This window comes from Ambystoma mexicanum, chromosome 9 (assembly GCF_040938575.1).
Source record: "Ambystoma mexicanum isolate Mex_15411 chromosome 9, UKY_AmexF1_1, whole genome shotgun sequence".
Lineage (NCBI taxonomy): Eukaryota > Metazoa > Chordata > Amphibia > Caudata > Ambystomatidae > Ambystoma > Ambystoma mexicanum.
This window is the reverse complement of record NC_090931.1, coordinates 11,974,453-11,987,911: the sequence shown is the minus strand read 5'-3', so window position 1 is coordinate 11,987,911 and position 13,459 is coordinate 11,974,453. Positions and strand designations below refer to the sequence as shown.

Sequence of the window (13,459 nt, the reverse complement as noted above, 5' to 3'; positions counted from 1 at the left end):
TTACTTTATTCATACTCAGTATCTTGTGTCTGTTACGGTATGGCCGGAAGACAAACAACTTTCTATAGGGTAGTGGTAGGTATAAGACAGGGATGTGCCTTACCCCCATTTTTATTTAATATCAATGTACAGGAGATTATAGATGTGTTGCTAATTAGGTCTCAGGACTGCCCTAAACTTGCTTCAGTAGGGTTCTCGGCACTCATTTACGCAGATGACTTTGTTCTGAATGCAACAAGACCTGAGGGCCTGAGGCAATCTTTTTCAATCTTCTTAAAGAAATGCAAAGACCTTAATCTCTAAGTAAATGTGAGTAAAACCAAGTTGATGGTTTTTAATCCACATTTTCGGAAGAATGTCTTGATAAAGATAATAATAGATGATGTTCCAATAGAACAGATTAATAACTTTGCCTTTCTTGGAGTGAGATTCCAGTCAAACCCCGGATGGGACTCCCAGATCAATAGGGCAGCTGCTATGCTAGCTAAATTCAGTGGTGCTTTTTTATCCTTCTTTACCCGTCATGGGTGTGCCGTTATTTCACCTGCATTGGCACTATATCAGAATCAGGCACTTTCAGCAGCACTTTACGGCTGAGCGTTATGGGGATTTGCAAGGGCGGAGCAGTTACTTAGGAGAGAAAACAACTTCTTGAAGAAGCTGTCACTTTTAACCTCTAGTGCACCCACCGCTTTAGTACATTTATAATACGGTACTACACCTGTAAGTGATGCAATTATGTTTATGACTGTGTTTTGTGGTTCCATGTGATAATATCCCAGCAAAAGATTCGCGATACAAGAATGGCACCGTTTTTTTTGCATTTTGCAGCAATATTACCCCATGGAGCCTGCAGGGGACGCCCCCAATATTTTTTTTAAGGGAGCGGGGGACACCCCTGCACCCTTCTCCCATTTACCCCATAAATTATCCCCATAACTAATGTAGCCTATGACGTTTCCTGGCGACTATATGTATGGCAACATTATTTATGGGGATAATAGTACCTGATACCTTTTTTTTGGGTAAAAGTATGGACCCAACCTGGCTTGGGGATGTGTAGAGCTGCAATGTTACTTATTATGTCTCTTGAAGGAGGTACTAGCTTGAAGTGGTTTTGTCGCGTAAAAGAACTTTCATTCTCCCTGAAGTGAACGAGTTTTGGGCTTCAAGTTTGTGTCGGCTTAAGTGTCTTATCAAGCAGAGAGCATGGGAACTTCTTTCCCGTGAAGCCTTAAGGTTAGAATTGGGGTTGGAATATTTAGAATATAGACATGAGGAGGGTTTTAAATCCTATTTGGATCTATTCAACCTGCTTACGCAAGATCCTTATATATGAGGCTTAGATTGGGGATTTTGCCTATTGCTGTTTGCACGTCTAGCTGGTGGAAAGGCTTTGATGGTGTTGGATGTCCCCTTTGTGATGCCGTGAAGCTGTGGTTAGTCATTTGCACAGAGCTTGGCTGATGAGGCGAAAGGCCTTGATGTAGTGGGGTTGATTATTCTAAATGCTGCATAAATCTACTAAGCTTTGCTCTGAGCTGTGATAACAGTGATAACAGTTCTTTTTGATTTTAGGCTTTGTACAAGATGTCTATGGTTTCAAACTCTTCTTAATTATACTATTGGAGTACTATTGCAGGGTTCATTTTCCCTGCTTAGGATGCAATGTTCTAAGTTGTTACAGAATTTGTATCAATGTTTTTCTGTAGGTTGTACAATTATTTTCTAAATATTATTACACGGCCCGCAGTAGTGGGCGTGTAGTTATGTTTAAGTTGCTAAATCCATAGGAAGAGCACTTTTTCGGCGGTTTATAACTTCGCTCCCCTTGGAGGAATCCTCACCAAACTTTGCAAAAAAAGTATATGGCCCACTCTGAAGTATTTCGCCAAGTTGGGTGAGGTTTCATGCAGGGGGGACAAAGTTATAGGGGGTCCCAAACATTTCTTTTCTCCATAGACTGAATGGGGAAAAACTTTGTGCACGGCTACAGGCGGAACGGATGGACGGATTTTCAACCAATTTGCAGCAGGAGCATTGCCTTGGGTAAGAAAGCGTGCTGTTGTGTGTTTGGTGGAAATGGGACCAGTACTTTTGTTGCAAAGAACTGAAATGTACGTCCCAAAATATTTGTGATATCTGGGTCCGCTCCGCAAACCCATTTCCCTGTTCACTTCATGGACCGAAGTCTCATTGGCCTGCGGTACGCCGTGCTGTCGGCGAACATTGGACCTGGCCGGTGGTTGGCTGGAGGGAAGCGTGCTCTGTGTCAAATGTTTTGGGAAACACTGCCATGGTGTATCGGTGGATAGTGTTGTGGAGTGTGTGGCAAGGCTCTAAGCCATTGTGTGCATGGCTGGCCTTCTTGCACCTAGCAGTGTGTGCAGTAAAATTAGTCATATCTGCCTCCGCTCCGGCGTCCCATTTCCCTGTTTGCTGTGCAGTCAAAATGTTGATTGCAGCGCAGTGTGTGTGAGGGGATATGTGTCAAAAGTGTTGCATGACAGCGGCATGTTGTATCGGAGGACCATGCGGCGGCGAAAGGGTCTGAAAAACATAGTGTATGGCATCTGGAGGTGAGAAGAAGGGATAGAAAGGGTGCGGGAGTGAGAAGTGCTTCATGTGATATATCTCATTAGAAGAAGACGGTGGTGTGCCATCGCAACCCATGCATGCTCCACCAATGCGCAGATACCTCAACAGGCAACAATCTTCTGTTGTCAATGCAGGCAGCCTTCGTTATGGCATGCCAGCTGCAGCGGCGATGTCTTTCTGTGATGAGTGGTTGAGGCACCTTTGCAGAAGGGGAGTGCATTCCACGAGACATGAGGATTTAAACATAGCGTATTCTATGGTGTGCTGTGTGAGGTAAGTCCGTAGCCCCATCAATCCATGGCTGCAGCATTAGCACAGAAAAGTGTGTCCACTGGTTGAAAAGGTATGTCCACTGGTTGAAAGTAGGTGCCCCATTGTTGCTTTTTGTGTGTGGTTCAGCTGCAGTGCACACAATGTTGGTTGCATGGGTGTGGTGATTGGTAGAACAAGCTACAGTTGTCAGTTTATGGGTGGAGATGCTATAGTGAACAGTCGTGCAGTGTGTCCACTGGGTACTCTAACGGAATAGTATACCTATGGAAGAGGTCACGGTGCAACTAGTTCTCATATGTGCTTGCGTAGTGTGCAGTGTGTAGATTAGTAAGTGTTGCAGTGCACTCTGCACCATTGGTTCTATGCACATACTAGAGTGTTGGGAGCAGGCCCAATGTTGTGAAGATTGTCTTGTTTTGTTGGAATGCATATGATGCTTTGTGATTGGAAGTGGGTAGTGGTGCCAAACACAGCAATATGTTTCTGCATTACGGTAAGTGGGACACATGACCTTGCCTCCCTGCTTCATGGTGCGGCAGTTGGGTGGAAGTGCTGGTGCGTATGTTGTCTTTGTGATTTCTGGCACATGCCTAAATGGTCGCCTGCATGGCTGCATTTTGTGCTCAAGTGCAGGGTTTGCTAGAAAGCCAGTGCAGGTGTTCGCCTGGTGGGGGAGGTGACATGTCCCCGACATCACAGAGTCGCCAGTTAATTAGTGCTGAATCAGTTTATGTCAGGCAGTTTTTATTGGGGAGAGGAACAGAAACAGCAGACACTAAAAGAAAGGCTTTGAGGTGCTTCCGGAACCGGCGATGGTTCCCCTCAAGTGTCAGGGAGACAGGGAGGCTGTTGCAGAGAGAGGCCACAGGCGAAAAAGCACAACTACCACCAACTGTTTTTTTGCAGAAGCACCTGTCCCTGAGGGAGTTTGAGGCGGAGGAGGGAAGAGCTCACGCACGCAAATATATAGGGAGTTACAGTTGAAGGTATTGAGGTACCAGGGGCTAGAAGGCCTTCCGCATAATGCAGAGTCTTCTCACTTTATTCTTCGCAGCCACTGGGAGCTACTGGCGACATTTCAGTGCAGAAGAGATACCATCCCAAGTCGCGCACTCCTCTTCTGGATGCGTTCAGAGGGCGGAGAGTAGAAGGGGGCAGATTGAAAAAGAGCCTGCTGCAATAGTGCAGCATAGACAGAAGTATAGCTGTGCAGACAATGATCTTTTCGAAAGTTGCTTTCCCTTGGTACCATACGTTTACTATTGCTATTGGTGGCATTTTATTTATGATTTGCGTAGAAGGTGGGGTAGTGGGGAAAACATTTTGTAGCATTGTCCAAAGGAAAGCAGAGAGTTCCTGTTTCTATATTACCCTGTATGATATGGGTAAATGAGAACATTGCAAGCACATATCACTGAAGTGCCACTTCATGGTAGGGGATGGGAAAAAAGCCAGTATGCTTTTAAACAACGTTGTGGCCGCTCAGTGGCAGATGCCGTGTGCAGTCATACACATAGTGCAGAAAAGGTTTCCGTGCCTCCTTTTTTGTGGTGATGGGTGTGCAAGTGGATGAATGTGGATGCATAAATCTTGCAATCTTTTACTGAATTTTCTACTGGACATGCTGTCCAGTGACAACACACTAGCAGGCTGAATTTGTAATGGTACCTATAAAGTGTTGTGCAGAACTGACAGTGTTAGAGGGTAATGTCTTGCATGGCATTGGTGGAATCGTGTGTGCCCATTTACCTGTACCCAATGAGGTTGTGCTGGACAAAAGGTAGTGGAAAGGGAAGAAGGACTGCTCCTGCTTTACTTGAGTGTGGCTCTCGCAGTACTTTCAGCACTGCACATGCCACAATCTGCTCTTCTTACCTTGCTGGCCAATGGACATGGGACTTTCGCGATTATCCAGTCAGGTACTGTGGGTGCGGTTCACAGGAAGGGGCAGTGAAACTGCTATACATTACACTCTGTACATTACACTCTGTGTAGTGAGGCTGGCTGACATGGCGAAACCCATTGTGTTGAATATAGGTGATGCCTTTCTACTAGATCTGCACAAGTATGCCCTGGAAAGAAACTTTGATGACAATTTCGGGTTGGAAAGAGTGGTAGCATTGTGGAACGGTGTGTCTCTGAGCGCAGTTTTGCCGACATGCATGCACCTTGCAAAGACCTGGCCACTTTTGCTAGGGCTGATGTTATCGTCTTTCACTACGGCGGCATGCATATGGGTTACGTGTCTTGTTTAGGGTTGTTCCGTCAACTGAAGAGGTTGCTAAATCTAGCGAAGAGGCTTTTTCCCACTGCCAAGGTGCTTTTCTCATCCATAACACCACGAACAGTATGGGACATTGCTCCTGGAAGTTGTTCCGAGCCAGAGGCAGGAATGTGCCTCATCAACAGAAGATGTATACTTTTATGTCCCCTGCTGTGATGTTCTTCTGCAACAATTACCTTATTAGTTGTGGATATGCAGAATTTTTCCAAGCAAATGGCATTTCTTTGTCGCCCATTGGTAATGCTCTTTTGTTTGGCGTCTACAAGATGCGGTGAAGAGTTTACTGTAACAATGTCCGTACACGAAAACACAAAATCAAATAAAAAGTGAAAAAAGGTGTTTCTCTAGAAGCATCTAAAAAGAAAAAGCTCTTTACAGAGCCGCCCCTTACAACAAACTCTCCCTGGTTGCAAGTTATTCCCCCACGCTCGCACGCTGCACGAAAAGCCACATCCGGGGATTTTCAGGATGGCGCCCATGGAAATGGGACTGTGGAGACAGAGGGATTGCGCAACAATGTTTCTAGGCATGGTGTGTACGCAGAGGACTGTTGTACAGAACTGATACTGTTACACGAAGAGCTCTTCAATGTCATTGGTGGAAGTGTGTGGAGCTTTTTAACAGTAAGCAATGACGGTGTGCTGCAAAGAAGACACTGGAAAGGGAAGAAGGAATGTTCCTGCTTCATTGGGACACAGCCCTCGCTGTCCTTGGGGAAACGCACGTGCGCATACTCCCCTTTGCCGCTAGCTACCCAAGAGATTGGGACAGTTGGGACCACCGCAGCTGCGGGTGTGGGTCACAGCAAGCCCTGTTCATAATTTTCTCCATTACTGTGCATACTCATCCGGACTGACATGGTTGCTATTACTTGCAGCAGATTTGGTGCACCATTACTTACAGGGCAAACCTATGTGGCCTGCTACTCTGTTCTAAAAAGCTGCAAACAGATTGAATAGTAACTCTGCGGTGTGCCCTTTTGTAGGGTTGCTGTGGACAACTTTCACCCGGAAAGCAGGTCTACATTGTTCCAAAACATACATACATGTGCAACGGCACATTGTGGTGTGTTTGTAAGCGTGTACTTTCCGAAAAACACTCTGTACATTGCTGAACCCTGCACTTTGCTGCGGTTCGAGGGTCCACCTCTTGTCCCCAAAATAAGGGCCCACGCGGGTGCGGTCACATGGTGATTTCACCAATGTTCACCTTTGGGACGGCTGTCCGCTGAACGCGTTTTGGGCAAAATGCATTGTGCGCACGTGCAATGGTGTCCCATGCACACTGTTGCATCTTCTCTACTGACTAAAAGTGTGCCACACGTGTGCTGACCATTTTGGGAGATGCTGGCTATTTATAGGGTACAGCAGGTGGGATGTTTATGTGTATAGCTACCTGTAGGGCGTGGGTGGATGCCCCGACCTAATTAACGTTCCTTTGCATATGCTGCACAGTGGTGATGTTACCAGGACACAGAGGAACAGATACACATGGGTGTACTTTATAGGTGGTGGACAGCATGCGGACATGCAGAGCCTGCTGGCGGCGTACGGATGCCTCCATTGCCATTGTGGATAGGCCGGACAGCTGCGATGTCCGTAGGACACCTACCTTTCTCTTACTTGCGGTCATTGCAACGAGGACTGTGTGCCGCTGAGTCAGAACCCAATTTCAGGTAAAAAAGAATACCACACAAACACTCAGCAACATTCTCATTATTACTCTTTACTTGTACACATGCATACACCCCATTTGGAAAGGGAAAGGGTAGCACAAGTGGATACTTATTGTGGGGAAATGGGGATTTGCACAACTTGGTTGTGAGTGGAGGATGAGATTGATGTATTACCGTAACGTCTCCCATGAAACGATTTTTGAGTGAATGGTGGGCTCCGACATGGGGAAGGAGTACACGTGCACCTGTGCCAGTGCTGTGTCACTTTGTCCAAAATATATCCCTGTACGCAACCTTTAAAGCAGCACAATTGTTCACTAATTTCTCCACTTTGACTTCCACACAGTCCATGTCCCTATGCACAGAATTTCTTTCCTTTCCTATGCCCATATGCTGCTGTTGAAGGGTTGTCACTTGTACTGCCTTGCTTTTCTTTCCAATATGTTCTCTTACCGAAAAGAGATTGTGTTTGCTGTACATGAACCAATACATATTACATAATGTACGGTTCACCGCACTGTGTGTTCCAATGGTGTTACTATAGAAAGCCATTGCGTAATGAGGGACAATTTCATCCTGCCACTCTAAGGTGCTTGCCATTGCAGCGTTACAAAACAACACTTTATGCTTCTGTACTATTGCATGCTGCAGCACTTGTGCAATTATTAGACAAAGTTTAGGGTCCTTACTACATTGTAGTGACATTCAGGTTTTAGCACTTTCCAGTTGTTACACTGGCCGTTCGTTCTTTGTTCCCCTTTACAGTAGCAGTGCGGTAGGATTGGTGAAGGCAGACGTCACTCCTGTTGTTTATGCATTCCGTTATGGTGTCCTCCCTCTGTATTTGTCCTGTTTGCTTCATAAGTACACAATTTGCAAACCTACTTTATTTTCCCTGGCAATACTTGCACGTGGTGCAGTTCGTCTATGTTCTTTGCTTTTGGTGATTGGTACCACAATGTAAGAGAGCACCTGCCTTCCTCAGAAGGTTGGATGCCACACGATCTCCGCAAACAGACGCATAGTCCGTGACTGCTGTCCGCATTAACATGGTAGGAAAAGAAGAGGAACCAGACTGCCCCACCCTTAAACGCACAAGGGGGAAGAAACCTATTGGCAGCCAGAGATTATTCAAACTAGCTAATGAGGATCACACTTGTAGTCATACAGATAAAACAAAGTTTAATTAAAAAAACATAATGTTAAAACAAACAAAACAACAGGACAGCAAGTTATTGTTGTCAACCATACAGACAAAAATTCATGTATCATGTTATAGATGCTGAATCAAAAGATAGGCCAATGTGTAATGAACAATTCTAAACACATTTTACTGTTGACCCATTTGTGTTTCTGGCTCGGATTGCGATATTTCAACCATAGAAAGTCTATTTGATGGAAAATGGCTTTCAGGAACTCCGAGCTTTCTTCAGGACAAATTGAAGGGTGTTAAATATAACGGTTTAGATCTATGGGATTAAGAAACAGAAAAATAGTGTTAAAAACGAATGTGATACAAAATGGGCAGAGTTAAAAAGTGTGATCATCCCTCAATTAATTGAAGGAACAAGTGAGATGAAATAGGTTGAAACCTCACCTTTCAGTTATTCATGGCGTCTCGGGATAAGAGGTGAAAAAATTGCAGCTGTCTTGCATACAGTTCGAGGTGTCTCTTGTGCACAAAGGCTACATATAAGTTCAAAAGACAGAAACATGTTTTTATATTAGATGCTCTTGTTCTAGGAAATAGATAGTTTGTAGCAAAAGGAGGGATTAATATTTACCTCAGGGGGATTTTTGATCACGTAAGTGGTGTTAGTCCACAGTCAGCAGGTCTAGTTGAAGACAAGATGACGGGGTGATCAGAGGGCCTTGTACCCAAAGTCAATGGACGCTTCTGAAGTCGTCCTAAGGAAAATAAAAACAATGACAATTATTAAAAAACCATTGTCTATTGTGAAATAACATGATTAAAGCCTTAGATTGCTAATTGGGGAATCTTAAATTAAGCTGCGTAATATCCATTGTAGTAAGAACCAACAATGTTCATATCATATAGTAGCACTTATTATTCCTAACTTCAAAAAAGCCCCAGAGATGGAGTATTTGCTTGCTGCATGGTCAAAAAATGTTGGTACTCGCAGGATGACCAAAGGTGCTCAAAGGCGAGTGGCTCTTAATTGAAGGATTACTGTGAAAAACACACAATGCTGCGTTGTGCGAAGAATGACTAGTAAAAGTCCACACTAAGAGACAAATGAAAGTACTGATTAATAGTTGCACAATCATGTTCTTGCCACAAATGAAGCATGATTGATCCCGTAGTAACTAGGGACGCTGAAAGAAAAGCTGTCCATTTACTAACGGGCGGTTGCTAGATCGCTGACAAAGCGCTGCAGCGCGGAAACAAACTAGAAGCCCATAAATGGGTGAAAGATAATCACAGATGATAGCCCTGATGTGTGGCTAGTTTCAACAAAAAAGGGGGGTGAACGGCAGGCAGCTTACCTTAATGGGGTTTGTAACAAAGTGAAAAACGCTGGCATAGTGTCTTGGCTCTGGCGCAAGTGCAGGATCGCTTGCAGCCGGCGCATTGAAAACACAATGGGGCCGAATCATGTAACAAATGTTTAGTTTAGTTTATTATTTGATAATGCACACCAAAACCCAGGAGTAGCCAGGCGCAGCAGTAAAAGAATACTTAAGCTTGGTTACATACAGTAAATGCAAACATGTTATGACAGCATTTACAGTGCAAATGTACATCAGATCACAAAGGGGGGAGGGGAAAGTCTATGTTACAAATTTCAGTGGAGAACACGTTTCAGATTGTTTACATGCATAAATCAAGGTAGAGGCTGGGGGCCAGTTTAGTGGGTGTCATTAGTCTGGAGCCAACTTTTCACTTTATATCTAAATCTAGAGTATGGCTGATCATCTCTTAGAGCAGATGGAAGTGCGTTCCAGGCCTGGGCAGCTCTAACGGGGAAGCTCGCGCCGCCTGATTTTGAGAGTCTGAATCTAGGGGCTTCGAGCAGAAGGTGGATGGAGGCTCTGGTGTGGTGGCTGGAAGATTTTCTAGTCAGTCTGGCCGCTATATATGGTGGCGCTGTATTGTTGAGTCCTTTGTAGGTGATAGATAGCGTCTTGAGGAGGATTCTATCACTGATTTTTAACCAGTGGTGATCTTTCCTAATGTTAGTGATATGCTCTCTGCGGAGTATGTCTAAGGCTGCTCTGAGAGCGTTGTTCTGCAGTATTTGCATTTTATTTATGATCGTTTTATTGGCACCTACGTATAGGGAGTTACAGTAATCTAGTTTAGACATTATAAAGGCGTTGTCTAGTGTGATGCAGTTAGTTTTAGAGAGGTAGGGTCTACAGGCCCTGATTAATTTGCAGGTGTAGGCTGTCGATGAGGCCAGGGAGTTGACTTGTTTTTTGAGAGATAGTGTAGAATCAAGCTAGGAGCCAAGTGTTTTAACCTCGGTTACCACCTTCATTATGTTACCATCCATATTAAGGGCCGAATAGCTAGGGCTACGTTTTTTGAGGCTAGAGTCGCAATTTAGGATCAGTATCTCTGTTTTGTCATCATTCAGGCAGAGGCCGTGGGAGGCCATCCATGCCTGAATGATGAGGTAGATCTTGTTTACTAGGGCTGAGTCTGCGACAAAGTTGCCAGAAAATGGTATGAGGATCTGCGTGTCGTCCGCGTAATTAGTATAGGTTACCCCCAGTCTGTCAAGTTTGTCAAAGAGTGGCTTAGTAAAGATATTGTACATTGTAGGAGAGACACATGAACCTTGTGGGACACCACAGGTGATTTGTATTGGGTTCCGCTGAGGCTTTCGTGCGGTTGGCTAGGAAGGACTGTACCCAGGCTATAGCTTCACTTGAGAAATGGGCGGCAGGTGCTAGATGCTTACATAATACTCCATGGTCAACCAGGTCGAAGGCTGCCAATAAGTCAAGGAGGAGGAGCATAGCTGTTTTTCCTTTGTCCTTCAACTCGTCGATCAGTGTCTTGAGGTCAATTAAGGCTGTTTCAGTACGTTGTAGTGGTCTGAATCCAGATTGGCGTGATCCTAGTAGCTGGTTCGTCTCCAGGTATTTTTGGATCTGGAGGTAGGCTACTCTGTCAATGATTTTAAGAAGGAACGGGACTGTGGTGATGGGCCTATAGTTAGTCGGGATGGCTGGGTCAAGGGTCTGATTTTTGAGGAGAGGCAATACCCATGATTCTTTAAGGTTAGTGGGCACGGTACTGGATCTAAAGGAGGCATTGATTAGCTTATAGATGAAGGGTTCTAAGTCTCTCGCGGCGTCATTGATTATTTGAGCAGGGCAGTTGTCACCCAGGCAGTTAGATGGTTTCAGGGATAAGATGAGCTTTTCAGTTTCCAGTTTGGAGATGTTGGTAAACCTGAATGGTTTACAGCTGCCTAGTCCATCTGTACTTGGTGTTTCTGTCAGAGGGGTGGTGTACGTTGCTGCGGAGCTCAGGGAGGCTTTCTTATTTGCAATTTTGGATTGTAGCGTTGTTATCTTATTTGCTAGTGCATGTTGGATGCTCGTGCACCACTGTTTGTCCTTGGGGACATTGTCCATGGGAGCAATAGGGTTTTCCATTTCCCTGAGGATGGAGAAGAGTTCTTTAGAGTTGGAATTGGCTTTGCTGATTCTTTCGTTGAAAGCATTTTTTTTGGTCTGGATTATTTCTTTTTTGTATTTGTTTGCAAAGTTGGCAAGTAAGGTTTTGTTCTCATCTGAGGGCGAGTGTCTCCAGATAGCTTGGAGTTTACGTTTTTGGATTCGTAGTTCTTTGAGGTAGGGGGTGAACCAGGAATTGAGGTGTGGTTCTTGTTTACTTTTGCGTAGTTTGATAGGGGCAATTGTATCCAGACCGTTGGCCATAGAGATGTTAAATGTATCAGCTAACGAGTTCGGGTCAGGGTTATTGGCGCTAGCAGTACGGGCTGGTAGGAGGAGAGGGAGTCGTTTTTCCACAGTGATATCTTTTTTGCTTCTGGTGGGCTGAGGTGGTACAATTTCACGATTATCTGTTTGAAAGGGTTCTATGATAGTTGAAAAGCAGATGAGGTGATGGTCTGTCCAGGTTTGAGGTATGATATTAGCAATGGTGGTAGTGCAATTCAGGTTAGCTATCCAATCTAGTGTGTGTCCTTTAATGTGTGTGGGAGCTACAATGGATTGTATAGATTGAGCCTGTTTGTCCTCAATATCATTGTACCCTAGGTTAAAGTCACCTAATAGTAGGAGCTGGGTGGAGTTTTTGATGTTGTTGGAGAGGAGGCGGGAGAGGTCATACTCAAAGTTACCTAGGGGGCCAGGTGGTCTGTACACCAAGAGGATGGCTAGTGTGCTATTGTTGGAGATGGGAAGTTTAGCTAAGAGTAGTTCAAAGGATGTGATAGCTGGAGGTGGGGAGAGTCTTATAGCTAATTTAGTTTTGCAATAATAGCCAGGCCGCCGCCTCTTGAGTTGGGCCGGTCGACTCTAAGTATATCGTAGTTGTCTGGTATGGCAATCATAAGTGCAGGGCCTGCTGCATCGTGGAGCCATGTCTTGGAGACAGCTAAAAAGTCTATGTTGTCCATATTGAGTATGTCAGCGATCTCCGTGCTATGTGCAATGAGGGACCTCGTGTTGATGGGTGCTCCTGATAGGGTAGGGTTGATGTTTTTTTCTTGAGAGAGTTTAAGTTTGGGGTGCTTGGACCTCTTCTGGATATGAGGAGGGTGAGTCTGTGTTTTAGGGGGTCTTTCCACCTCTGTGGCAAATAGGTTAGGGTTGGTGGTATTTAGAATAGGTTTGAGGATCGAGGGTTTCGTTCTATTATTTTTGAGATCGTAGAGACGTGGTAGCCTGGCTCTAAGCCGCATATTTCTCTCCTGCAGATCGCAGGGTGTAGAGCTAATGTAGGCCATTGTTGTGGTAATTATGAAGGTAGCCCAGAGTAGGGAATAGGGTGTAGGTATAAAGTAAGTCTTAGCAGTGCGCATGGTGGGATGTTCTGTGGCCGCTCCTAATTATAGGACTAGGAACTGGACAAGGGTATTATTGCAGCTAAACTGCATACGTGCCAGAGGGCACCTAGAATTGACGGTCCCAAAACACACTAAAATGCATACGTGCCAGAGGGCACCTAGAATTGACAGTCCCAAAACACACTAAGATGCATACGTGCCAGAGGGCACCTGAAATTGACGGTCCCAAAACACACTAAAATGCATACCTGCCAAAGGGCACCTACAATTGACGGTCCCAAAACACACTAAAATGCATACATGCCAGAGGACACCTAGAATTGACGGTCCCAAAACACACTAAAATGCATACGTGCCAGAGGGCACCTAGAATGGACGGTCCCAAAACACACTGAAATGCATACCTGCCAGAGGGCACCTAGAATTGACGGTCCCAAGACACACTAAAATGCATACGTGCCAGAGGGCACCTAGAATTGACGGTCCCAAAACACACTAAAATGCATACGTGCCAGAGGCCACCTAGAATTGACGGTCCCAAAACACACTAAAATGCATACGTGCCAGAGGGCACCTAGAATTGACGGTCCCAAGACACACTAAAATGCATAAGTGCCA

At 45.0% G+C, this 13,459-nt stretch overlaps 1 long non-coding RNA gene across 1 annotated transcript; it reads right to left on the bottom strand.

Annotated features, from left to right (window-relative positions):
* Positions 1-8,063: 8,063 nt before the first annotated feature.
* LOC138489560 (uncharacterized) lies at positions 8,064-8,732 on the bottom strand. The gene is made up of 3 exons (XR_011274807.1): positions 8,615-8,732; positions 8,428-8,516; positions 8,064-8,299 (listed from the first exon to the last, which is right to left on the bottom strand). It is a non-coding gene; the product is annotated as an uncharacterized lncRNA (long non-coding RNA).
* Between the last annotated feature and the right edge of the window lie 4,727 nt (positions 8,733-13,459).